At 38.6% G+C, this 26209-nt stretch overlaps 1 long non-coding RNA gene across 1 annotated transcript; it reads right to left on the bottom strand.

Annotated features, from left to right (window-relative positions):
• Positions 1-3973: 3973 nt before the first annotated feature.
• Positions 3974-7657, bottom strand: LOC112607368. The gene is made up of 2 exons (XR_003115768.1): positions 7431-7657; positions 3974-4179 (listed from the first exon to the last, which is right to left on the bottom strand). It is a non-coding gene; the product is annotated as an uncharacterized LOC112607368 (long non-coding RNA).
• Positions 7658-26209: the final 18552 nt, after the last annotated feature.

Here is a 26209-nt window from a genome sequence, read left to right as displayed (position 1 = left end):
AAAGGTATAATTGCCCTGCTAACACTGTACAGGGGCTCTTGGGGCTCAGCTTGGCTCAACATGGCTCTTGTGCAAGCTCTGGTGCCCAGAGAGAGAGAAAGTTATCCATCTTGCAGACAGAGGAGAGCCACAGCATGGCTTGCACTGGTGCACAGGGAGGGAAAGATTAAGCTGCTAACCCTGAAGGCAAGGGACAGCCAGCCCAGTGGTGCAGCAGCTGCAGGCATGGGGGCAGCAGGAGCCACAGAACTGGAGTAGATGGCCAAGATAAAGGTGCACAGTGTAAAGAGCTAGTGTAAGTAAGTTGCTAATGAGAGCTGCTGCTGAATAAAACCATATTCACCTGACTACGCCCCCTCCACCCTCCCGCACCCCACCCCCAGACCCCCGAGTGTTCTTCTTTCTGCCCATCCACTCACTCCTCTCGGACCGCAGCATGGGCTGGACCTGGACCTTGGGATCTGATACTCCCACACTACAAAAATGTACGTTTTTGGAAAGAACTTACCCTTAAACCACCATTTTCCAATTTTGAGCTTCAACCCAGAAAGTCTCAGTAATTTTAATAAATTAGTATCGATTGCCTGATGTGCTAATCTCAATTTCACATGTGAATATGAACATATACCCTTTCTAGCCTTTATTTTTTTTAGAATTATAAAATACTTGATATTTTTCTGTCTTTACATTACTCTGTATCTTAAAGTATTTTCTCTCACCCTCTCCCTAGTTTAGTGCTGTTAATTGACCAAAAAAAACTATCTAGTAGGCCATACATTCTCAAAACTCATAATGCATAAGGAGCACCTGTAAAGCTAATTTACAGATGTTAACTCAGTGTCTTCCAAACCCCTTTTCCTGCTGAGCTCAGTAAGTTGGTGATAAGGCCCAAGAATTGGTATTCTGCAGACCTCATATTGAGAAGAGCTATTACAGACAAGCAAGTGTCCCCCTCCTTTAGTGAACTGAGCTATGTTATCCAGGTTTCATCATTCCAATATCTCAGGCCATGGTCCAGAAATTCAAATGATTGCCAATACCATCTGGGGAGCCAAATGTTCAACTCCACGATCATTTTTCTCTTTTAAAGTCTTCTGGATAGGAGGAAATGTTGAACATACCACCTGGGATCTGTAGTGTCTTTACTTCCTTCAACTTTCTACCCAAACCTCAGAAAGCATTATATTTTCAGATGCCACCAAGTCAGAAAGAGCGAGAAATGGTTAACCGTTTTGCCAAAACTTATCTTTCCCCTATACAATACATGCTTTGGAAAAATAGGACATCTCCTGAAAGATAAAGATGTTTACATTCATTTTCATCTAAATGAATCAGTAGAAAGTTACTAATCACTGATAACGGGTCCCTGCCTCCTATGTTCAAAGGCAAGACGTATTTTAACCAAAATTATTTGAAAATTATTCTTACTAGAGCATGTGTTTCCCAAGATCTAATTTATCTCAATCTAAACCAAGTGCAATTTTGACACCAGGAAACATTTGGCAAAGTTTGGAGACATTTGTGTTTGTCATGAGTGAGGAATGAGGGAGCTACTGGTATCTAGTGAGCAGAGACCAAGGATGTTGCTATACACATTACAATGTACAAGACACCTCCCCACCCTGCCAAAAAACAGGAAATAAATGTAAATAGTGCCCAGATTGAGAAATCCTGCTGCATATAAAACAAGCATCATACCTACCATGAATATCCAATAACTACTATATGCTATCCATTTGTATTCTTCTTAAATATATACATCATTAGATCAGTGTCATAACTTTTCAAAATTCATTCTGATGACTCGGCGTTTGGCTTTCTTATATAACTTTCTATTCCATACATTACTTTTATTTTTTCTGTATTAAAGGCATTATCGTGAACATCTGTGTTTTTGTAGCTCCAGCAACTCTTTAGCAGAACAGCATCTCAGCTGCTGCATGTGATTCCTGAGTCAGCCAATCATGAACTCCCAATAACTCTAAACACATGGGTGACAACAGGGTCCAGTGCTAAGCTGATCTGCCTTTTCCTGCTGGGAATGACATAAGTGAAGATACACAAGAGTACAAGATCTTTGTAACTAAGTCATCCAGTGGTACTACTCTAAAGAGAAGGGTTACACATTTCTGCTGCTGCAAGCTGCACTGAATTCTTCATCTTTAAATTACTCAGAATATTTTCACTTTTTGTTTGTTCATCATCATTAAAGACTGATACATGTTGCTAGTAGTCAAAGAACATGAGAGAATAAACTTTTTTTTTTTTTTTTTTTTTTGCCTCGCACTGTCTCCCAGGCTGGAGTGCAGTGGTGCAATCTCGGATCACTGCAACCTCAGCCTCCGCAGCCTCTTGGGTTCAAGCACCTCTACCTCAGCCTCCCGAGTAGCTGGGATTACAGGCGACCACCATCATGCCCAGTTAATTTTTGTATTTTAGTAGAGATGGGGTTTCACCATATTGTCCAGGCTGGCCTTGAACTCCTTACCTCAAGCAATCCGCCAGCCTCGGTCTCCCAAAGTGCTGGTTTTACAGGCGTGAGCCACCACACTCGGCGGGATAAACATTTCTTTATTGTTGATCTGCTGACACAGAGAAGAGATATTCTCCCAGCTGCTTCACTTCTTCCTTCTGGAAGAAACTAGCTTGAATGCATTCACAGTTAGTTGGAACTTACCTCTGGTGAGGAAAACAGTATGCATCCCTTGAAGTTCTGAAGCCCTTGCCTGAGCCCACTCAATAAACAGAATATTTTATAGCAGTGCTACTTAAAAGGTGGCCTGCCTTCCAGGAGTACCTGTAGCTTATTAGAAACGCAGATTATGGAACTCACATGACTGCAGGTCTCAAATTTCAGCCGGCATAAAAATCACCTGGAAGGCTTGTTAAATGAGGAGCCCTAGCTTGCCCCCGCAAAGATTCAGCAGGTCTCAGATGGGGCCCAAGAATTTTCTCTCCGGTTCCAAGGGATTACTGCTATTGCTGTTGTTCTTCACACCACATTTAAAACAGCTCTGTGAGAACATGTCACTTTTTCTCCTTTTTAATCTTTATTTTATCTGACATAAAGCTCAGTTGCTTCAGTTGCAAATAAAAGAAACCCACCTCAAACTGACTCAAAAAACAAAGGGAACTTATTTCCTGATACAAATTGCAATTTAGAGGTTTGAGGGTTTCAGCTGTAGCCCAATTATATTGCCAACTGCCTGGTTCCTTCCAAGTAAATGACCTCTTTTTGAATATTGCTGAAAACTGTGAAGCTGTCAGGTCTGGTGTGGATGTGTTTACTAAAGTGGTCACTACTCAAATTTATCTTTAACCATATCCATATAGCATTTTTAGCGCACTGTAGGCCTTCAGTGAATAACAAATACAGATCTCTGTTGTTCCTTCTTCTTTGAATATGCTGTTGTCTCCCTGGAAAATAATTTTTTATCTACTCATATATCCCTTCCTTGTATCACAATAACTCCCAAATGTCAAGAACCCTTACATGCTAGGTAGAGAATGGATAACAAAACAGCCATAGTACCTGCTTTAAAAAGCTTTAATAACTTTCTAAGAGGCTTTCCTAACTTCCTACCCTTACTCCCATTCCCTAAACCAACTTAGAAACATTTTCTAGTGCCATCCTTCCTCTTATACTATGTACCCCATTATATTGTATATATAAAGTAAATAGAAAAACAAGAATAAGTATAAAGTGTAACAGATCCAATAAAGTAGAAAGAGATGACTGGGGAAATGTGACAATGGGGATATAACAGCCATGGGGATTTTGTAACTTACATCAGGATCCTCTTAAGTGATCTTATTTGGATACTCTCATTTTGAAGTGTGAAACACACAGGGTAATAAACATTGAGAAAGCATAAAAAATCCCATAAAAGAAATTACATTATGTTTTATTAAATCAGAGTTTAAAAATAATCTGATTATGTCTTGAAAAATCAATAACATTCTATTTTTTTAAAATAATACTCTTCTGTCTTGGAATAGTGAACTGTATTTACTGTTATTTTTCCACATAAGCAGAAAAAAATAAAGCCATGAGGGTGTGTATTGGAGATGTCTGCAGTTGAGTCAATCCTGTAAAGAGTACAGAGTTGATTTATAACTCCATTTCATCCATTTGCTTTACTGATGGTCTTTTCTCTTTCAATCCAGCATGGTAAAGATCTGTCAAAGAAAACAAATGACTCAGACTCCATGTGCTGTGTCGGTGTACAGTTTATCTGTTGTCCTTCATGTTCTTCCCTTAAGCATATCTGACAATGTCTCTCAAGGTTAGCAAAAGAGTGAGCATACACTGCTGAGCAAATTGGAACTAAAACCAGAAATGTTTTTTGGAGAAAGTGCAACAAAGAAGCCATCTCCTGCCTCCTGCCCCAATTGACAATGTCTTTAAGATTTTCCTTTTTGTCTTCTTCATGTCTCAACTCATTAACTTTGTCATTGGCATAGCCAAGATGACTTTGTTCTTTTATCTTTCTTTCTTTCTTTTTTTTTTTTTTTGGTTGGAGATAGGGTTACACTTTGCTGCCTAGGCTAGAGTGCAGTGGTGTGAGCTCACACCACTCACACTACTGGGCAGTAGTCCTACAGAGGCTGAGGCTCAAATGATCCTCCCACTTCAGCTGCTGGAGTAGCTAGGACTACAGGGATGCATACCAGGTCCAGCTAATTTGGTTTTTATTTTTTGTAGAGACGAGATCTGGCTGTGTTGCCCAGGCTGATCTTCAATGCCTGGCCTGAAGTGATCTCTTCACCTTAGCCTCCCAAAGTGCTGGGATTACATGTTAGAGCCACCATGCTCAGCCCAAGATGACATTTTATGGTTGAATTTTCACGTTTCTGTAAACAATAATGATGGTAATGGTGATCTGGTGGCTTTGTCAAAGGTCAAGAAAGTTCCAGGACTGTTGAGTAAGAAACCACGTGTCTTGTTTGGGTCATTCACAGCTGACAGATGGGCAAACCACAAGCAAAGGAAATGAAAAAGACATCAGCTGGGAAATTCTGTAAAAGAGAGGATCAATTTTTTGTGGGATAAAGCATTCTTACAATTTTGGACACCTCACTAAGAAAAGAGGAACAGAAAGTAACAAAGAAATTGTATGAAAAGTGTTTATGAAATGAAGAAAAGAAATGGGAAAAAAATTGCAAGTATAAAAGCACTGATCACAAAATTCAGAAAAATAACAATATTCGTATTAATAAACACTATCTTCTTTTCCATTACGTAACCCCAATTGTAGATGCTGTAGGGCACTTTTATATATAGAAAATAAGTCTGGCCCTGCAGGTTCACATCATGATACTAGGTAAACTGCATGGTAAGCAGTTAAGAATAGAACTGACAGCCATTGCTATACTTAACCATTACTTAGCTGTTCACAAAAAGACTGCAAAGTTCACAAACTCTCACTAAACCCAAATAAAATGTATTCCCATTTCGATTTCCCCTTCTCTATATCCTAAAGTTGCCACAGGCCACTCTAATGCTCCCCTTACAGGAGGCAGAGCATGCCAAGGGGTTGCAGTGGAAAGGGGCAACAGATGGAAATGATGTGGTTAAAATGTATTACAATTGCATCTTTTACAAAAGCATAGAAACAAGTTGTTGATGATTCTGGAAGAGGACCTGGAAGGAGCCCCAGCAGGTGAGGAGCCCTGAGGCTTAAGATTCATCAGCTTTATAGTAAATCCAACTGATGTACTAGGCGTATGTATCGAGGAACTTGACTACAAAAATTCAGTAAATGTTTTGAGAACCTGTACTAGACAAATTGGGGGAATTTATGATGCACAGGGTATGGTGGAAGGGAAGCGATTTATTTATACTTTCATCTTGGGATTTTTATCTATGTGAATATATTACCTGTTCAAAAAATAAGTAAATATTTTTAAATAGAAATTTTAAAAGAAACCAATGAGACATGGTTCCTACTCCCAGCTTTGATAAGCTTTCTCAAATTGCGCAGGGTTGAAAGAAGTAAAAATAACAGAGGTTCAAGAACCCTCAGGAATGAACCAAGATATATGAGAATACCTATGAGAATATCTGTATCTGTGAGAATATCTATGAAACTATTGGAGCATTCAATTCAGACTTAATTCTGAGCAGAAGGGAAGAAGAATGGAACACATAGAGTAGAAGAGTAGGCAGGCAGAGCCATTGTGGCATTAGAAGCTTGGTCCAGTCACAAAAGTCCATTTATAAACTCTGGTGCAGAATGAAGGTCAAGCCATCTCGGATGCTAAGTAGGAATTCAGAAACTGGAAGGCCAGGCAAGGCCCAGTTGAATGGGCTGGACCAACGTGACCAGAGGGGGAAGTCTGCCTTTAAGCAAACTCTCACATGCCCCTGCTTACCACGCACTCACTAAACAAGCCAAGTGGTCCATTATTTGTTTTGTCTAGGAGGTAGCCTCACACCATAGGTGTGTGACAAACTTCCTCCCTTAGCCCTTTATGAGCCCCTGACCTACACTTATGTGAACGTAATAAAATAATTGTCATTTTAAGCTGCTACAGTTGGGCAATTTGTTACACAGCACAGTAGCCAGAACACTATACGTCATCCATTTATTTTCAAAGCAAGATACTAAGAATGTTGAGTATAAATTATTTTGAACCAAGTTAGAACATTTTTGTCCAAAGATCTGGAGGAATTCCCTTAGTGTGTTATGACATGTTGTTAGATGAGTGGATAGATAAGTAACACAACCCTCAGAGAGTAGCAGTTGCTGTAACCTCCAAGAAGCAGAGTGTATGCCAGTCCTCCTGTACAACTGCATTCAAACCATGCTGAGCTCCCAGGGTCTCGGCAGCCTTGCTGTACCCTCTTACCTCTAACCTATGTGCGTGCTATCCCTTTTGCCAGGAAGTGCGCTTTCTCCTTTCTCCTACAGCTTCTTGTGTACTATTTCCTTTCTTCTACGTTTCATTCCTTTGATCACTTCTGTCCTCTCATCACCACCTTCTTCTTTATCTAAATCTACTTGGCACCACTTCCTCTAGCAAACATTCTGTATCCAGCTCCACACAGGGTAAGTGCGCTTAGCTTCTCTAATTTTATAGCCCCCTGCTTTTCTCTTTGTGAGCAATCACCACTTGCATGTTAACTGCCTATCTGCATATCTCTTTCACAAAATTATAAAATCCCTGAGGATAGGGACAAAGTCTATTTTATTGTGGTACCACCAAAGCTCTAACATGCACCTAAAATTTAGCTCATAGTGTGTGCTCAATATTTACTGACTAAAAGGATGAATGAACTATAATGTGTCCTTTAATACTGCAGGGATTCACTTAAGTGACCCTTTACCCCACTTCATTTTTTTGTTAGTATGCAGCATTATGGACTAAATATTTGTGTGTTCCTCTCCCAGTCACCCCACTACAAATTCACATGTTGAAATCCTAACCTTCAATGCAATGGTGTTGAAAGTTATGGCCTTTGAGAGATAATTAGATTATGAGGGGGGGGGCCCTTAAATGGGGTTAGCCCCCTTATAAAAAGATGCCAGAGAGTTCTCTTGCTTTCTTTCTACAATCGGAATATACAACAAGAAGTCAGCAGTCTGCAACCAGAAGAGGGTCCTCTCCAGAATCTGATCATGCTGGCACTCTGATGTTAGACTTTCAGCCTTCAAAAAACTGAAAAATAAATTTTTATGTAAACGATGTAGTTTATAGCATCTTGTTATAACACCCCAAGCTAAGACAGTGTATATTGGCCAAATGGGACTGAACCATTATTCCATTCTCAGAGAAGAGGAGAAACCATTCTGTGAACCAATACCAAGACTTGGGCCAGTGAAAGCCACTGGATAATCTTTACATTGACCTGGTTCCTGATATTTTATGACCAACAATAATGGGCCAATAATAAAGCGATACCCCCAATTCTGTTGGAAGTAGTATAACTTCAGAAGGATCTGCCCACACCCTCTTTCAGGATGCTTTTAAATTAAGCCTAGGCCAGTGTGGGCCATGCCATCCCCATCTCCACAATTTAGTCCTTCAGGTGGCTGTGGTAAAGGAGAAGTTCTGGCCTACAAAAGCATGGCCACGCTGACTCTGATTGAGGCTAGGCAAGGCTGTGCAGCAGCATGGGAAGGATGCAATCCTTAGTTAAACTACCTGGTCCAATTTTTGCTCAGCAACATATTTCCCATGGACTGGGGAAGCTGTACTCATTGATTGCTATGGTCTGAATGTTTGTATCCTCTCCAAATTCATAGGTTGAAACTTAGTCACCAAAGTAATGGTGTTGGTAGGTGGGACATTCTGGAGGTGATTAAGTCATAAGAGTAGAACCCTAGGGAATGGGATTTGTTCCCCTATAAAAGAGGCCCAAGTGAGCTCTTTCAATTCTTCCATCATCTGAGGTCACCACGAAAAGGCATCATCTATGAACCACGTAATGGGTCCTTACCAGGCACCAACTCTGCTGCTACCTTGATCGTGAACTCCTTAACTTCTAGAACGATGAGAAATCAAGTTCTGTTGCTTCTAAACTACCCAGTTTATTACATTTTGTTATAGCCTGAAAACAGATGAAAAAAATGATAAAATGAAGAAAATGGTCATAGCTACATCACTAGAATGTTCTTGAGATACATTAGCTGATAAATGGTTAAAACGTAAAGACTTAATGAGGTATGGATAAGACATGGTAAAAACATTAGTAAAGGATGAAGGACATGATCTCTATTAATACAGCAAATAAGTGGCTCAGCCATTTACCTATAGCCTTGAGCCAGTCACTTTATCATCTTTGCACCTTTCTGCTCAAATGCAAAATGGAGATAAAAGTTGTATCTACCTACATATGTTAATAAATGTAAAATGCTTAACCCAGAACCTAGCATGCACTACATTTTCCTTAAAGATGACTGAAACACTGGTATGTATTCTTAAATGCCCTTTGAAAGTTTAGGAGGGTTTTGTTTGTTTGTAAGAATTAAAGGAGGCTTCATGATGAAGGAGGTATGTTGTCTGTGTTTTGTTTTATTTTATTTTATTTTATTATTTTATTTAGTTAGTTATTTATTGTGTGAGACAGCCTCACTCTGTTGTCCAGGCTGCAGTGCAGTGGTGCGATCTCAGCTCACTGCAACTTCCGCCTCCCGGATTCAAGTGATTCTCCTGCCTCAGCCTCCCGAGTAGCTGGAATTATAGGAGTGTACCACCACGCGCAGCTAATTTTTGTATTTTTAGTAGAGACAGGTGTCACCATGCTGGCCATGCTGGTCTTAAACTCCTGGCTTCAAGTGATCCGCCCAACCTGGTCTCCCAAAGTGTTGAGATTACAGGCATGAGCCACCATGCCCAGCCTGTTGTCTTTGTTTTAAAAAGTAGGTTGCATTTGTACATAGAAAGACGAGGAGAAAAATCTAGGAAATTTTTTCTAACCTAGAGAATTAAACAGGTACACTTTGCCGGCCGGCACTATGGAATATGGTAGACAAGAAGCAATAGGGGTGGAGGGGAGAGAGAGGTAATCTGAAGACTTCTGGTCAGTCCAACCCTTGGCATTTCATAGACTGGGACCCATAGAGGCAATATAGAAACTGAACCAGACCCTTTATTCTAGAGAAATTTCCAGTAGATAATTAAAATTCAGTTTTTACTGCTTGGTCTAGTCTGTTTAAAAAAAAAAAAAAAAAAAAACAGTTTTGAAATTGTTCATCAAATGATCTGCTCCAATTAATACAGAAATCCTATCCACCTTTTTGACTTTTCTACTCCACCCACATCCCCCCAACCCAGGTCAATTTCAGCCACTCCAAACAAAAAAAACTAGCTGATAGAAGAGTGTAACCCAAACAAATTATTAACAACAACAGCAACAACAATAAGATAAATGCTTATTACTTATCCCAATAGGCTTAACCAGCATTAAAATGATAAAGAAAACCTCATTCTATTTCATTGTCTACTGTTCTACTCTAAAAACAAAATCTGATAAAGATAAGAAATTTTTTTTAGAAAGTCAGTAAACAAACAAACAAACAAAAGTCCCCTGGAGTGTATTAGAGTGTTTACCACTGGGAGAGAGCTGTCCTCTGAAGAATAAAGGCAAATTGCTGGCTTTTCTGAGCCTCATTGATGGAGAGAGAGAGGAAGAATTAAGACAGCTGCTCTTGTCTTAGTTGGACAAGCTGCTAACAGGAAACTGTGGGTGGTATGTCTGCTGAGTATGACTTCTCAGAAAAGCGGTTCCTCCAGTTTTCAGGTTCCTGGAGGCCACATGACAGGTTACTTCCTAGCAGTCATTCTGAAGACTTTGGGGTCAAGAGCAGCCCTGGCCCCCTATCCCTACTGCTATCTTACATTTCCTGTGCTTTGGGGCTTTTCGCCTAATAAATGATTGTCCTTTGAGTAAAAACACACTCTCCCAAATGCCAAATATATTTTAGTGATGAACCAGTGCAGGAATGGCCCTTTGAAAATTAGAACAGTTCTCACTGAAAAATAGTACACTCTTATGACTTTAACCTAGGGTCTTCTATGCTGGTTCAGCTTAAATCCTCTGTTACCTCATTGTGGAAAACTCACTTTTGTAGAGTTCCTCTAACTTTCTGCAAAAGCTTTAAATATTTGTTGTTTTTAGTCCTCCTTGTCCATAGAGTCTGACTATGAAAATGGAAAGAATCTTAGAGATTTTTAAGGTAGTCTAGCACCTTAGACTAGTCCAGATTTGACTTCCCCAAGCAACGTAATTCAGAGAGTTCTTCAAATAAATGATGCTATGATCCTATCTGGGCATCACCCCAGGAGACAAGTGTCAGAGGTCCCTCAGACTTCTGGACCCAGCCTCTTTGCACTTACTGCAAAGCCTTACTGTCTCCAGAACACTTCCTTTCTGCTCTCCCTCTCCATCTTGTATTAGGATTCTCTTATTCCTACCAATCCTATCTCCTTCATGCCCATCAAGTCTTGCTAGTAGGAAGGCTGAGATCAGTCATTTATGGCTCAGTTTGAATTTGAATCCCTATATTCACTGTAAGGAAGGAGAAGATTTGCTCCTGACTTGGATAATTTTAGATTCTTCTTGTTTGTATGACCAAGAAGAGAAGTTTAAGAGGAAGCCTCAAAATTAAACCACAAAAGCATTTGCTCACTTGGCCCAAACATAAGGCAGATACTGAATATGGTGAAACATGGGCTGGAGAGAGTTGGAAAATCCTCTCCTCCCTATGCCCTGGGTCCCTTTTCAGCAGGGACAGCCAAGTTGTTTCCAGCTGACAGCAAACCAGTCCTGACACCCTGTTCTCATGACACACTCCGGCCCTTCACTGTTTCTGTTCATTCCTGACTATCTTTATGCCAGTTGGAAATCCTGCTGCCGCAGAAACTAAAAATGACTCAAAAGTACTCCCTCTCTTTCTTCCAAAAGGGTGTCTCTGCACAGCCTGTTCTGTGACCATCACATGACTCCACATTTGCTCATCTGTTCTTATCTGCCATCAAGTCCTGTAGGTCTTTCTCTGGAATCCTCTCTCTAACTCATTGCTCTTTCTCGTCTTTCCACAGCCTGGTTCTGAGACAGAGGGTGGGAATTTCTCACCCCAAATGCCTCAGCTGGGCTTGCAGAAGTTAGTCCAAAGACAGATTATGAAATCTTCATTGTCAGTTCTTGGCCTTCCCATCCCCTTTGAGACCCTTCTTCCAGTGGGAAAATTATGCAGGCACAATATGTATGCATACAAGTATTCTCTTATGTGAGTTTTGGTGTTACTAATTTAGCCACACAGTATGACCTAAGAAGGACAGGAATTAAGCCCTAAATATTTCCTCATCATCTGTAAAATATTTTTCTCCATTCCCAATATAATGTCCTAGTTCAGGCCTTCATCTTTTTTTTTTTTTTTTTTTTTTACCTGAAACTGGTTTCCTCAGCAGTCTCTGTGCTTCTCACCTGCCTTTAGCCTCTTCTTTCTCCATATGTCACACTACCACTGCTGTAATCTACCAAAAATGCAAGTATGACTATTAGTGAATCCCCTGATTAAATGCCTTAGCCCCTGTAGGATACAATTTAAGACCCCTAGCATGATATTCTACTTCCTCGGGAGTTGTCTCCTGCTCTACCCCAAGTTGCACTTCAGGCAACAGGAACTGTATACACCTGATAGTGCTTCTTGACCACTCCATGCTGAGCCTCTACTTCTCCTGGATCCTCCTCCTAGAATGGCATTCCCTTGGTTCTTTCCTGCAAAATTTATATTCATCTCCATTCTGGCATCATTTAATTCTGAAAAAAAAAATTTACGTAGACCCATAACATCCTACATGTAATTCCTTTATAATATTTGCCATTTCATATTTTTATTAAAATGTTTTCAGTTATTTTTCTATTCACAAAGTACATTTATAGCAGATAATTTCAAAAATACAGAAAAATATGAAAAAAGAGGAAATTATTCAGAGAGAAATATACTAACATTTTGAGGTATATTTTCCAATGTTTGGTTCTATGTGTATAGTCACATTTTTATCTTGTTCTCTTTCACACAACACACCTATATAAACACAAATGTAGGTATGCCAAATCTTATATGTTTTGCAACTACTTTTATATTTTACTTAAAAATATGAGTGTTGTTAGTCTTAAGCTTAAGAGAGTAAGCTCTTGGAGGAACAACAAGTGTGTGTGTGTGTGTGTGTGTATGTGTGTGTGTGTGTGTAGGTATGTGCGTGAGAGAATGTGTAAAACAAACACATAAAAACATCCAGCTGAGTGAATAGTATATAATAGACTCTAATTATTCATTGAACTAATTTATTAACAACAGTGAACGAGACACGGGAGAAAGAAAGAATATGGGATAAGCTGGAGCACATGGAAGGTAAAAAGAGATGAAGAGAAGACAGCCCACCATTTGGAAAGTATTTATGACTTTTAAAGTTTTTAGGTACCCTATAGTTGATCCTCATAATAGCCTTCTATTTTATTTTATTTTATTTTATTTTATTTTATTTTTAATAGAGACAGGGTATTACTATGTTGCTGAGGCTGGTGTTGAGCTTCTGGGTTTAAGTAATTCTCCTGCCTTGCCATCCCAAACTGCTGGGATTACAGGCACGAACCACTGTGCCTGGCCACGACTGCCTTCTGAAGTAGTTAAGGAATTTTTTTTCAAATCAGGAAAGTGAAACTCAGAGAGGTTAAGTGACTTGCCCTAGGTTGTGCACTTTATAAGTAGCAGAACTAGTTTTTCAAATTCATAAACTATGTATTTACATTACTTTACACAGTTTCTGGGGAAAAAAAGGCAGCAACATGATCCCTACCGAGGTCTGGGAGCCTGAAGTGGTATCCACACTGCCTGGCCTGGTACCTGGCATAGGGTACTAAAACAGTGATTGTCGAGCACAACTAAAAAGCGGAAGAGAGAAAGAACGAACAGTAGACAATAGTGAGTATACAGGGTAAGACACCACAATCCACTTTTCTCTATCCTCACCATGCTTGTTTGATCTGAAAAAGCCTCCCAAATGATCTGCCTCCTACCATTCAACACCCTTTTCATCCATCTTCCATAAACACAAATTGATCATGACAAATGATGTATTGGTTCCCTTTGCTCTTGAGAAAATATTCAGAATATTCTCCTAGCTTAAAATGTACTTCATGATGGAACACTTCTTTTCCATCTTGATTTCTCATTTTTCTTTCTCTTGTACATGCCACTCAGGCATATTCAACACCTCTAAATCCCCAAAAGTGCTAAAACATTCTTTTCCCTGCTCTTCCTGGATAATTGTTATTTTGATAATTTTTTTTTTTTTTTACTAATTTTTATTAGTTTTCTATTGCTGTGTAACAAATTACCAGAAATGTAGCAGTTTTTAACAGCATGAATTTATCTCACAATTTCTACAGGTTAGAAGTCTGGCACAGTGTGGTTGGTTTATCTTGTCAAAGTCTCATTAGACTAAAATCCAGGTAGTATCCAGGACTACAGCTCTCATCTGGGGCGTATGGTCTTCTTCTACACTCACTGGATATTGGCAAAATTCAGTGCCTCATGGTTGTGGGACTGTGGTCCTTATTTGCTTGCTGTATGGTCCTCTTTCTCTTCAAGCCAACAATGGTGCCTTGATAATCCTTGTGCTTTGACTCTGATTTCCACTTCTGCCTTCTGTTTTAAGGATTCATGCGATTACATTAGGCACATCTGGATAATCAAAGATACTCTCTCAATTTTAAGGTCAATTGCTTTGTAACATTACATCCACAAAATCTTTTTGCCATTTAATGTAACCTATTCATGGACATAAACACCAGAGAGTGAAGTCCACGGGGAGCCAACATTCTACCTGTCACAATTATAGCATCAAATTTGGCTTAGAGGCCCTTGTTATAAAATTCATGCTCATTTATTTCTCTGCCTCCATTTCTAGAGTATAAGTTTCATGATGTCAGTGACTATGTCTACCGCACAAATCTGATGTGTTGGAGCTGGCTAGTACTAGCTAACAAGTGCCTATTATTAAATTTTCAAGAATTTTTTAATCTGTTTGTTAAACATAGCTATTATTTAGAAAACAAATTATATTCTCAAAAGGTAATAAATGCTCTAATTCATTACCTGTTTATTCTCATAGTGTTTACTATGATTTATTCTCTTGAAGTTATTTTTCCCTGATTCAGTCTCTATGGTGGAAATACTATCTGTTGATGGACTACTGCACATCTTTTCAACTTCCTGTTCAATGCCATTATTAGGTTGGTGCAAAAATAATTGCAGTTTTTGCCATTACAGTACATTATGTTGGTAGCTTGAAATTGACAATATTGGGTGTATTTATACCAAATAAATCAGCACCACTAGTTGACATCTTGATGTATTATTTATTTGATTGTTTAGACTTAAGAAAATGATGGTGAAAATGTTAACTTTAATTACATTGAATTGTACTATAATTACATTGAATGGTGAAAATGATGGTGAAAATGTTAATTAAGCTTAAAGCCGGTCATGTCTATAGCCATTACACAAAAACTTAAAGAAATATTATTCTTCCAGTATCTAAAACCTATGATTCAGCAAAGAAGCAGGTCATGATATTGACAAACAAAGGAAGTTACAACTTACTGCCTGATTTTACTTTAATCTTAGTTATTAATACAAAAAAAAATCAAGTAACATTCTTATGTGAACTATATTCATTCATCAGATACAACCATAGCTTGGCTAAAAATACAATAGTTTAGCAAAACAAAAAAAAAAACAATTCTATGGAAACAAAATGACTACATTAAATTTAAAATAAAGAGTAAATTGTACACTATACATTCTTTACATCAATGTTTTATATTAAAAAGTATATGTTTATGTATGTGTACATAAACATACATTTTTACACCATCATGAAACATTTACCAGCCCACCACTGAATGCACTGAATATACCCCTAGAGCTCATCACAATGCTTAGCACATATGGGGTGCTCAGTAAATGTTTAATGAATGAATGAATAGAAGCAATGGTCTACATAATTGACCAGAGAACACAGGCTGGGTGGAAAGGGAATAGAGGCCAGAAAAGAAGCAACAGTTTGGGGAAGTTGGGAGGATTCCAAGAACTAGAGGTCAGTTGAGAATTTCTGTAAGATTCTACAGAAGTTATAAAGTAGGAGACCAAAAAATAATTAAAGGAGCTCTGACAAGACAAAGCATCTTAGGAATTAGAGAAAGCTAGGAACTAATCACGTGCAAGGCCCTGTGCTGTTAGTCCACTTTGAGTTAATACTTTATAGTCCTCACAAAACCTTCATTTATCCTCATTTTATAGGCAAAGAAACTAGGTAATTAAGGTTAATCAACTTGCCCAGACTCAGTCAGCTAGTAGAGGGTAGAGGCCAGATCCAAAGCCTGCACTCTTGAGGGCTACACCAAATGGAAGTGGGAACAAGGCTATGAGGAGTTGTAATGCAAGAACTTACTACTCACAGTGTGTTCTGAGGAACACAAGAGGGGGTTTTTGTTAGAATGTTGATTTTCAAGCCCTACCCCAGATCTACTGAATCAAATCTGTCTTTTTTTTTTTTTTTTTTCTGTCTTTTACAAGATATACTGGAAATGCCTATGCACCTTGACTTTGAAAACCACTAGTTTAGGAGGCAGTTGTATCAGCAGGTAACCACATTGCAGATGGTCACTAAAGTCAAAGAAATCAAGAAGTACTATAACATATATTGTAAGACTGAACTTGCCCAAGTAAAGTGAGGGTGCTCCTTCTAGCATGTGGCATATTAAAATCACCTAGACACCTTTGTAAAATACCAAGGCATTAGTAAATTTAAAGTGATTCCAATATATAACCAAGGTTGAGAACTTATCAGGAGCATCACATTAGCCATGCCATTTCTCTCAGATGTGAACAGTAACCCCTACTTATCAAAACAAACAACGAAGCAAATGTCTGTGGATCAGACTTGAGAGGCTGAAGCATCTCCTCCCCAGGATATAATCACTCTTATGCCTCACAGTGGTTTTCTAGCCTTGCTCTTTACACAATAACCCTGCCTTCCAACCCCCGAAACAGACTGGCTCATAGGATTTCACATTTCATGTGCCCTTCACCGGGCACTCCCTCTTTTCTCCTTGCCACCAGGCCACATCCTTTCCTTCCACCAGCCCACATTTATTTCCAGACCTAAAATGATTCCTTAATGTCATTTTTTATTCTGTCAGCCTTTTATTCTGCTCACATGACATCATACCACTCACCAGGATTAAACTGTACCAAAGATCCTTGGAAACAAATTCTACAAAATAAATAGAATTTAGGGAGGGTACACAGTTCTGTTTGTTCAAATCAAGTATTCTCCTAAAAAAAAAAAAAAAAAAAAAAAAAATGCCACTAAAGCTAGTTTCCTGTATCTGGATCCTCTGCTGTGCAGTAACAATACAAGGCCCACAAAAGAGGGCTGAGTTCCTTCCCACATGCACTGCTTTTTCTCCAGTAATAGATTGTATTCTGGTTGACTGCCAGGCAACAATAGTCGACTCATGCTGGCTGGCTCTCAACACAGGTCTCTGAAGAAGAGGGGGAAAAGGGCAAATTGATGCTTCTAGTTTTCTCTCAATAATCCCTCCCCAGGGCTCAGGTTCACATGTGGACTTCTGTTACCAACCTTGTTTGATCTCTTTAAAGAAGTCCCTTGTCTCCATTTGGATGACATGAAGACTCATAAGAACAGCAATAGGAACACTTAAGAGCTTCTTGTCACATGATAAACAGTCTGATTAGATCTTCTGGTTTAGTGACTTCCTCTTCACTCTCACCAGTTACTGAAAGTGTGGCCAGTCACTTTGATTGGGGATGTAATTGATTCTTTGGACTTTGCTCCATTCTTAACAGTATTCCAATACTGTAACTAGATAGTGGGCTGTATAGACTGAAAAATGGTTTTGCTAAGCGTAATGAGAATTGTTTCCAGGTTATCCTTTCATTGTAAGAATTCACTAAGGCATGCAAACCAATTTCATTTATTTCCTCTTCTGTTTCTCAGAAAAGGGCCTTTTTTTAGCAGGGTAGTGGTGGGGAGGATGGTGATAGCTTATATAAATTCCAGAAAACAAGGGATGGAGATGAAAGATGTTTAAAACAAGCAAATCAAAACAGTCTCTAAGAAGGAAGTCAAGTAAAATTCTTTTTGACATTTGAAAAGCTTTAGTTCTGATTTACACCCACACTTGTACTCTGTTACTTAAAATTCCCTGCGTTTAGCTTATACCTTCTAGGAACATAGATACTCATCTCCATTCATTGATTCATACATACATACATTTAATCACTATTTCATTCATTTATTCAGTAACATTTATCGGATATTTGATAGAAACAAAGGGTTCAGCATAAACAAAAATAAGACATGTTCCCCAACCTCAAGTAGCTCAGAATCTAAAGGAGCAGATAATTTCTAAATTGTCTAAAACTTATACAGGTGCTAAAATGTAAATCTCTGGATAATACAGTGGGAATGCAGCAAATATCATGATCAACTCTGTAGGGGCAGCAGTAGCAGGGTGGAACTTTTTTCTTAGTAAAGAAAGAAGAAAATTCCAGAAAAGAAATAAAAAAAAGAGCTTCGGAACCAATTTTCTATAATCAAAATAGAGGTGCTCAGATTTTGTCTAGTGCTATCTTTTATATGAAACTCATATGTCAATTGAGGTAAGCTTTCTGCTTAAACTAAGGCTACTCAGAACCCCCAGGCCATAGTCAAAGCCTTTTCTAAGAGTTCTATGAATCTCAGGAGGATCTGGGTTTCTATTGTCACTTCTAGTTCTGAGCTCCTGCTCCCATAAATCAGTTCTATTTATGAATTATTTTATCTTCCTTGAATGTTGCCCCTGACTTACACCACTTACACTCAGATATGGACTTTCAGGATTTTTCCTTGATCTTAAAAAATATCAACAATAAGATCATGCCAGTATGGTGCTTGTAACTGTAACATCAGTGTAGGGAGCAAAGAGCTGAATCCCTGTGTGAACCAATCCTCTATTTGAAACAATCCACCCCTTGTCTTTTGTCCACCCAGGCACACTGGTGTCACGTGCTCTTTCTTCATTTCAGTGGCTTCTCTCTTTCTCTTCCCTATGATCTTTTTTAAAGTGGGCTTCTAGGATTGCTCCTAGCAACTCCAAATGCTTTTCATGCCACGCTGAGTAATGCAGTACTCACCAGCTCCAATCCCAAAAGTCAGCTCAAGGACATTTTTGTTTATTCAAAGTTCTCTGGTATTTAAGCAATCCTGGGAACAAAGTACCTTTGTTCCCAGAAGAAATGCTTCTGCTATGAACAGACACTTCTCAAAAGACAACCATGCGTCCCACAAACATATGAAACAAAGCTCATTATCACTGGTCATTAGAGAAATGCAAATCAAAACCACAATGAGATGCCATCTCATGTCAACTAAAATGATGATTATTAAAAGTAAGGAAATAACAGATGCTGATGAGGATGTGGAGAAATAGGAATGCTTTTAGACTGTTGATGGGAGTATAAATTAGTTTAACCATTGTGAAAGAGAGTGTGATGATTCCTCAAAGATCTAGATACCATTTGACCCAGCAATCCCATTACTGGGTATATAACCAAAGGATTATAATCATTCCATTATAAAGACACATGCACAAGTATGTTTATTGCAGCACTATTTACAATAGCAAGGACTTGGAAACAACCCAAATGCCCACCAATGATAGATTGGATTAAAAAAATTGGGCACATATACACCCTGGAATACTATGCAATCATAAAAAAGAATGAGTTCATGTCATTTGCATGGACATAGACAAAGCTGGAAGCCATCATTCTCAGCAAACTAACACAAGAACGGAAAACAAAATATCACATGTTCCCACTCATAAGTGGGAGTTGAACAATGAAAACACATGGACACAGGCAGGGGAGCATCACACACTGGAGCCTGTTGGAAGGTGGGGGGAAAGGGGAGGGAGAGCATTAGTACAAATACCTAATGCATGCGGGGCTGAAAACCTAGATGATGGGTTGGTAGGTACAGCAAACCACCATGACACATAAATACCTATGTAACAAACCTGAACATTCTGCACATGTATCCCAGAACTTAAAGTAAAAAAAAAAAAAAAAAAAAAAAACCAGGACGCTTCTAATACCATCTACTTTTCTTAAAAAGTGCTTACCAATTTCTTCCAAGCAACATTACAACCAATACTCTTCATATTTGAGGATGATGTTACTGTTCATCAAAACCCCTTTTGGCCGGGCGTGGTGGCTCATGCCTGTAATCCCAGTACTTTGGGAGTCCAAAGTGGGCAGATCACGAGGTCAAGAGATTGAGACCATCCTGGCCAACATGGTGAAACCCCGTCTCTGCTAAAAATACAAAAATTAGCTGGGCATGGTGGTGGATGCCTGTAATCTCAGCTACTTGGGAGGCTGAGGCAGGAGAATGGGGTGAACCTGGGAGGCAGAGGTTGTAGTAAGCCGAGATCATGCCACTGAACCCCAGCCTGGTGACAGAGGAAGACTCCGTCTAAAAAATAGAAAAAGAAAAAGAAAAGAAACACACACACACACACCCACACACACACACACACACACACTTTCTTTTCTTCCTACTTTTGTTCTGGTATTCTTTGGAGATGGTTTGGAAGAAATCCAGTTCCATTACTGTAGATCTATGCCTCACTTTGAACTTTAAACATTGTTAATCTGATCATGGTTTTGTTAAATCAGGATGTCTTAAGTCTCTAAAAACCCCAGACACCCCAGGAACAAGTATTACTCACCAACTGTGGTATTAAAAATGAGCCACTGTCTCTGAGTTCATTTACTTGTTCTATAAACATCAATCATGTACCATGCATTAAGTTAATCGTTGTTCTGCTCTAGAAGAACTCACAGTCTAACCAAATACAAATTCCAAAAAAGCTTTAAGGAAAGGCAACATCTTTGGAAGCCATTAATAGCCTCTCAAGGGGATGGCTTTAATGGGCAATCGTTTTGGGGGGCCTATTTCCCATTCATTAGTTAAAACATTGATCCCATGCTTTGCCATTGTGCCTCATACTTGTTCTAGCTCCTGTGATATAATTGGCAGTAATTTAGAAACATCCTCTGAAAAGAAAAAAAATTTGTAGAAATGTAGGTTATAAGACTCTTTCCCCCAAATTGTGACTTATAAATTCCTCTTTTATATACTCATAGGGCCTAGAACATTATATAGTATGTTATAATTATAATTGTTACATTATATTATAATTGTGCAATTACCTGTCTGTCACCTCCCCTAGAAGTGAGCCCCTGGGGCAGGTTATGATTTATCCAAATTCAGTTCCTAGTGTAGTGTTTGAAATTGTCAGTGTACTCACAGAAGACCTGGGAAAGAAAAGGAAAAGGAAGGGAGGGAGAAAGTAAGGATGATGACTATCATTAGTGTGAGTCAGATTATTCTGCACAATTGCTTCTATTTGGCACCTGGGAGGCTCCCCGTTCAAAGGTGTGGTCAGTCTTACACAGAATTTGCAGATGGCTCAGCACAAGGACCTCAGCTGTCAGCTAAATCAGGATGAGTATTTTGTAAAAACTGGGATTAAATGCCTTCTGTTAGATTGGGCAAATAATACTGAAGTCTTGTTAATATTTAATGTTAAATTCTATGACCTGATACTCCATAAATATCATAGCTGCTAGAAACAATACTGAGATTCTAACCTTAGGTTTTGTTTTGTTTTTAATTTAAAATGTTATTGATTTGTCATATCTTAGTGCTGAATTTTGTGCCTGCAAAATTCAGATGTTGAAGCCCTAACCCCCAGTACCTCACAATGTAACTGTATTTGGAGATAGGAACTTTGAAGAGGTGATTAAAGTAAAATGTTGTCAGGGTGGGCCCTAATCCAGTCTGACTGGTGTTCTTGTAAGAATTGGAAATTTAGACAAATGAAGAGACGTCAGGTGTGTGCATGCAGAGGAAAGACCAAGGGAGTAGTCAATGAGAAGGCAGCTATCTTCATGCCAAGAAAACAAGTCTCAGAAGAAACTAAACCTGCTGACATGTTGATCTTGAGCTTCTCGTCTTTAGAACTATGAAAACAAGGCTGGGCCTGGTGGCTCACGCCTGTAATCCCAGCATTTTGAGAGGCTGAGGCTGGTGGATCACCTGAGGTCAGGAGCTCGAGACCAGCCTGCCCAACATGGTGAAACCTTGTCTTTACTAAAAATACAAATTTTAGCCAGGCTTGGTGGCAGGCACCTGTAATCCCAGCTACTTGGCAGGCTGAGGCAGAAGAATTACTTGAATCCAGGAAGCGGAGGTTGCAGTGAGCTCAGATCGCACTACTACACTCCAGCCTGGGCAACAACAGCGAAACAAAAACATGAAAACAATTCATTTCTGTTGTCCCAGCCACCAGCCTGTGCTATTTGGTTATGACAGCCCTAAAAAACTAATAGACTTAGCATTGATCTCAAGCTATAATCATTGAGACTAATCCTGGCTCTTCCACTATCCAGCAATTACTTTTTAAAATTAAATTAAAAATTTAACTTAAAAAGTTGAATGAATATCCATCATGGATGACACTACTAAAAAACAAAAAAACAAACGAAAAAAACAAAAACACAAAAACGAATAAATAAATGAATGGCATGAGTTACAAAGTACAAAGATCTAAAAAAAAATTGGAAGTTAAAATTGAAAAGAAGTCTACCTGTATGGTCCTGGATAAATCTCTTATCTTAGGAGGATCTGAGTTGTCTCTTTTCTAAAATAAGTGAGATCATGAGAGGAAGAAAGAGGCCCTCACTGCTGGGGAGTCCTTACCGTACTCAGTTCCCCACCACACTGAGAATCTCCCCTCCTCACAGTTTCCGTGCAGAACCCCTGAAGAGGGAGGGGCCTAGGGAGGCCCTCCTTGTCATGAACCATCAATAAAGTCCGCTGTGCTCAGCCAAAAAAAAAAAAAAAAAAAGAAAGTAAAAATATAAGAAGACCTTAGAATCAACAGATGGCACATGTTTGCCTTGACTTAAAGATATGATTAGAAACCAACATTGTTAGTCTGAGAGAAAAGTTGCAAATCTATAATGCAATTGTATTTTATCACAATAGGCTAGGTTGTACCACATTTAAAAACAACGTCCAAATCTCAGCATCCAAAAAATAATTGATTTATTTCTCTTTTTCATTGTAAATTTCAACTCAGTGCAGCTCATACTAGTCACTCAGGCATCCATGCTGATAATGGTTTAATCTTCAACAATTACTTTGTTAGAGAAAGAGATGGGGGCAAATTAATCATGGCTCTTAAAATTTCTGCTCAGAAGCAGCCATATGCCACTTTCATTCAGATTTCATGAGGAAAAGTAAAGCACATGAGTATGCCTAACATCAAAGTGAGTGGGAGTCCAATTTTTCTATGTGATGGAAAGGACAGGAATGAAATATTTGTCAATAGACTGCTGATAATTGCCACCCAAACTGGTGAAGGATGCTCACAAAATTTGATTGTGTTTATGGGTGAACATAATTTGGAAATTTCAATCTATTAAACCTAGGAAACTCTGCTTGAAACTTGAAAGAGTTAATTTAACCACAAGAACGAGGAGACGGAGAAGGAGGAGGAGAGTTATCTCTTATATTAAGAAATAAATTCATGAAGTTATTTACCTCAAGAGTTGCTACAGAGTAAAAAATGCTTCAGAAAAAGTCTAAATTAGTACATGAAATTGACTCCATGTCAACTGAGAATTAAAAATTTTAAGATATCTCAACATCCCTAGTAGCTGAATCACTCAGTTGTTTTTTTATTTGTTGTTTTGGTTGGTTGGTTGGTTGGTTAGTTTTGTAAACAAGTAAGCTTGGTACTAACACACTGTGCTAATTTAGTGGTGACAACATTGCTGGTTATCCATGAAAACAAATATGATGTGTCTTGAAATTTGAGTTTTCTGTTAGCCCATGTTTAATCTATTCAATCTGTGATAGAAGACAGTCCACTTTGTAGCCTAAAATACATTGGAGGTAAAAAATCCAGGGAAGCCACCCTCATCATTGTTTAGTATATAAATTGCTCTGAATGCCTATCAACTGCAGTCTCTCTGCTAGGCACTTTTCATACACTATCAAATGTACTCTTCTCCTCAACCTAGACGTGTAAAGTGCAGTGATCCTGAACTGTTCTCAAAGGCTTATGGGTCACGATTCATGGACATGCGACATGAAACCATCCTCTCTCTCCTGGAAAAAATTAAGTTTGTTCAAGCCACTTGTGGCTCTAATCTCGAATACAGTATCAAAACCTTTCCCAATGATTACTTAGATAGGTAACAAAGAAATATTATAAAAGCATAAAGTCATCTTGCCCTTTTGAATTACTGATAAAATCATGTCCATGAACTATGAACTTGGGCAGACTTCTTTTAGTTTCCAATCCTCATCCTTAGAGAGGGAGGTGATCTTTTTAATAAGTCTTTGAAAAAAATTTTAAACTCTCAAGCAAAAGAATGCCCAAAAAACATAAACAGGGAATATATGTATGTATACACACAGACACACACACACAGACACACACACACACAGACACACACACACATTTATCTTGAAATCCAAACTTAAACCACTTATCTTACAAAAAGAAAAAAAATAATAATAATTAATTTGTGTGACAAAGGAAAGAGAGTCTCTTCTGCTCATTGTTGAAGAGCCCTGGAACAAGTGTTACTGGTTCAATGTTACAGATGAAGAAAACGAGGTCAAGTCATTAACACAAAATCCAAAACTGATCTTTATTCACTTTCACTTTCTGAATCCCCATCTCCCTTTTTACTACTTTCTATCCACCTCAAATGCCTGCCTTTTCCTTCTCGCTGCCAGAATTTCTGAATCCAGGATCAGGGAAGTCCCCAATGAGCTGCATTCTCGAGAAATACTGATGCACACCTCCCCACCCTCAGGCTTTTCCCAGACCCTTCATTTGTTTCCTAAGAGGTTCTGACAGACTTTTACTTATTAATGTTTGTATCAGGGTTTATATTTTAAAACAAAATTTGAGATGGTGATTGTTTTTGATGAAACAAGGAATTCTTCGTGTTTGGACCAAGGAACTTCAATTGGAAAGAAATGGGAGTGAAGGCTTTTCTGGTGTCCTTGAAATCATACTACCACACTATCAGCCCTCATTGAGGGATGACTTTACTCTGATTCTTCTAATTCAGATATCAGAAATCTACTATTCAAAGATGATTACCCTTGAGAAAGACTCTTAAATTAGGAAATTAAAACCAAAAGAAGAGGTTTCAATAATATATGGCATGTAGGGAATGATTTCAGACACTTAATCCAACCACAGTGTTTAAACGCAGAGAAAAATCCATGAATACTCCTGCTGTCATCGGCTCAGAGACGAGTCATCTACTTTCTTTGTTTTTTTTCTGTCAGTCATTTAGCCTGTGGCTCTCCTCTAATTAAAACTCCCACAGATGTTTCCAGACTGGCTATTGCAGTCTTTCGTCACAGCTCACTGAATCTCCACATTGTATACAATATGATCTCTTTTAATTGGTGCTCAGAAGCATTGGAACACAAGACTGGCACAAGGATAATCAGAACTGATCAGAGGCAAATCTGTAGCTAAAGATGTTGTATCCAAAGGAAATCGATGCCTACCAAAATTTCCCCTATGCTTCAGTTAAAGAAAGACAGGAAAACAAATAGAGAAGCTACTTTCCAGCAAGTTTTGATCCTGACCTCATTTTCCCATGGCTATGTGGCACAGCAGCAAACACTTCAGTTGAATTTCCTTGTTGGTACTTGTCTGGTCTCTTTTATTTTTCCCCAGTGTTGCAACTTGATTACCTAAGCCTCATCAATCCACTTAAACAAGCATAAATGGGAATTTCCACTAAACACATTTCCAAAGAATATTCAATATTGGTCATTGAAGTGAATTATCTAATGTATGAAAAATGAAGCAGCTGTGAATTATCTAATGTATGAAAAACACTAGTTAACCCCTTTCACTATCATCACCCTTCTATTCTAGGCTTTTAATGTTCAGAGAGATATTTAGAATATCCCTCTTTTCTGAGAGCTCTATGTACATGTGAAAAGCTAAATCAAATAGATGAGTCTAGTAACTAAATGTGATCGGCAATGGGACTTTTTTCTGCAGCTCCCCATTAGATGTCTGGGCTCTAGAGACTACAAGTTGACCCATAGCTTAACAAATTTCCATAGAAATTTACTATGAGCCACTGCAATGTATCATGGATAAATGGATACAAAGGAGAAAAAAAAGTCTTAGTTCCTGCCCTTATGTTTTTCACTGTCTCTCTTCACAGGAAGAGAGAAGTAAGAAGTAAAATAACTTGTAACTGTACTGGCGACTCTAGAAGGCAAACACTTTGCCAAGTGATATTAATAATAATCCTTAGAGAGAAACATGAAATGAACTGGTGCTTCTATGATGTTGATAATGTTGTGATTTTTTTTAATGTAGGCATGTTCAGTTTGTGCTTTTATGTGTTCTTTATGCACTTCTATATGGATTTTGCATGTATTCTGTATTTCTATACTCTTTATGCATTACTTTAATTTTAAAAATGCTTTAAAATCCCTTACATGAATTTCATATATTTAGCTCTAAATCCAGCATTGTTTCCCAACACCATCTTAGTGATAT

This window comes from Theropithecus gelada, chromosome 14 (genome assembly GCF_003255815.1).
Source record: "Theropithecus gelada isolate Dixy chromosome 14, Tgel_1.0, whole genome shotgun sequence".
NCBI lineage: Eukaryota > Metazoa > Chordata > Mammalia > Primates > Cercopithecidae > Theropithecus > Theropithecus gelada.
This window is presented reverse-complemented; position numbering and strand designations above follow the sequence as displayed.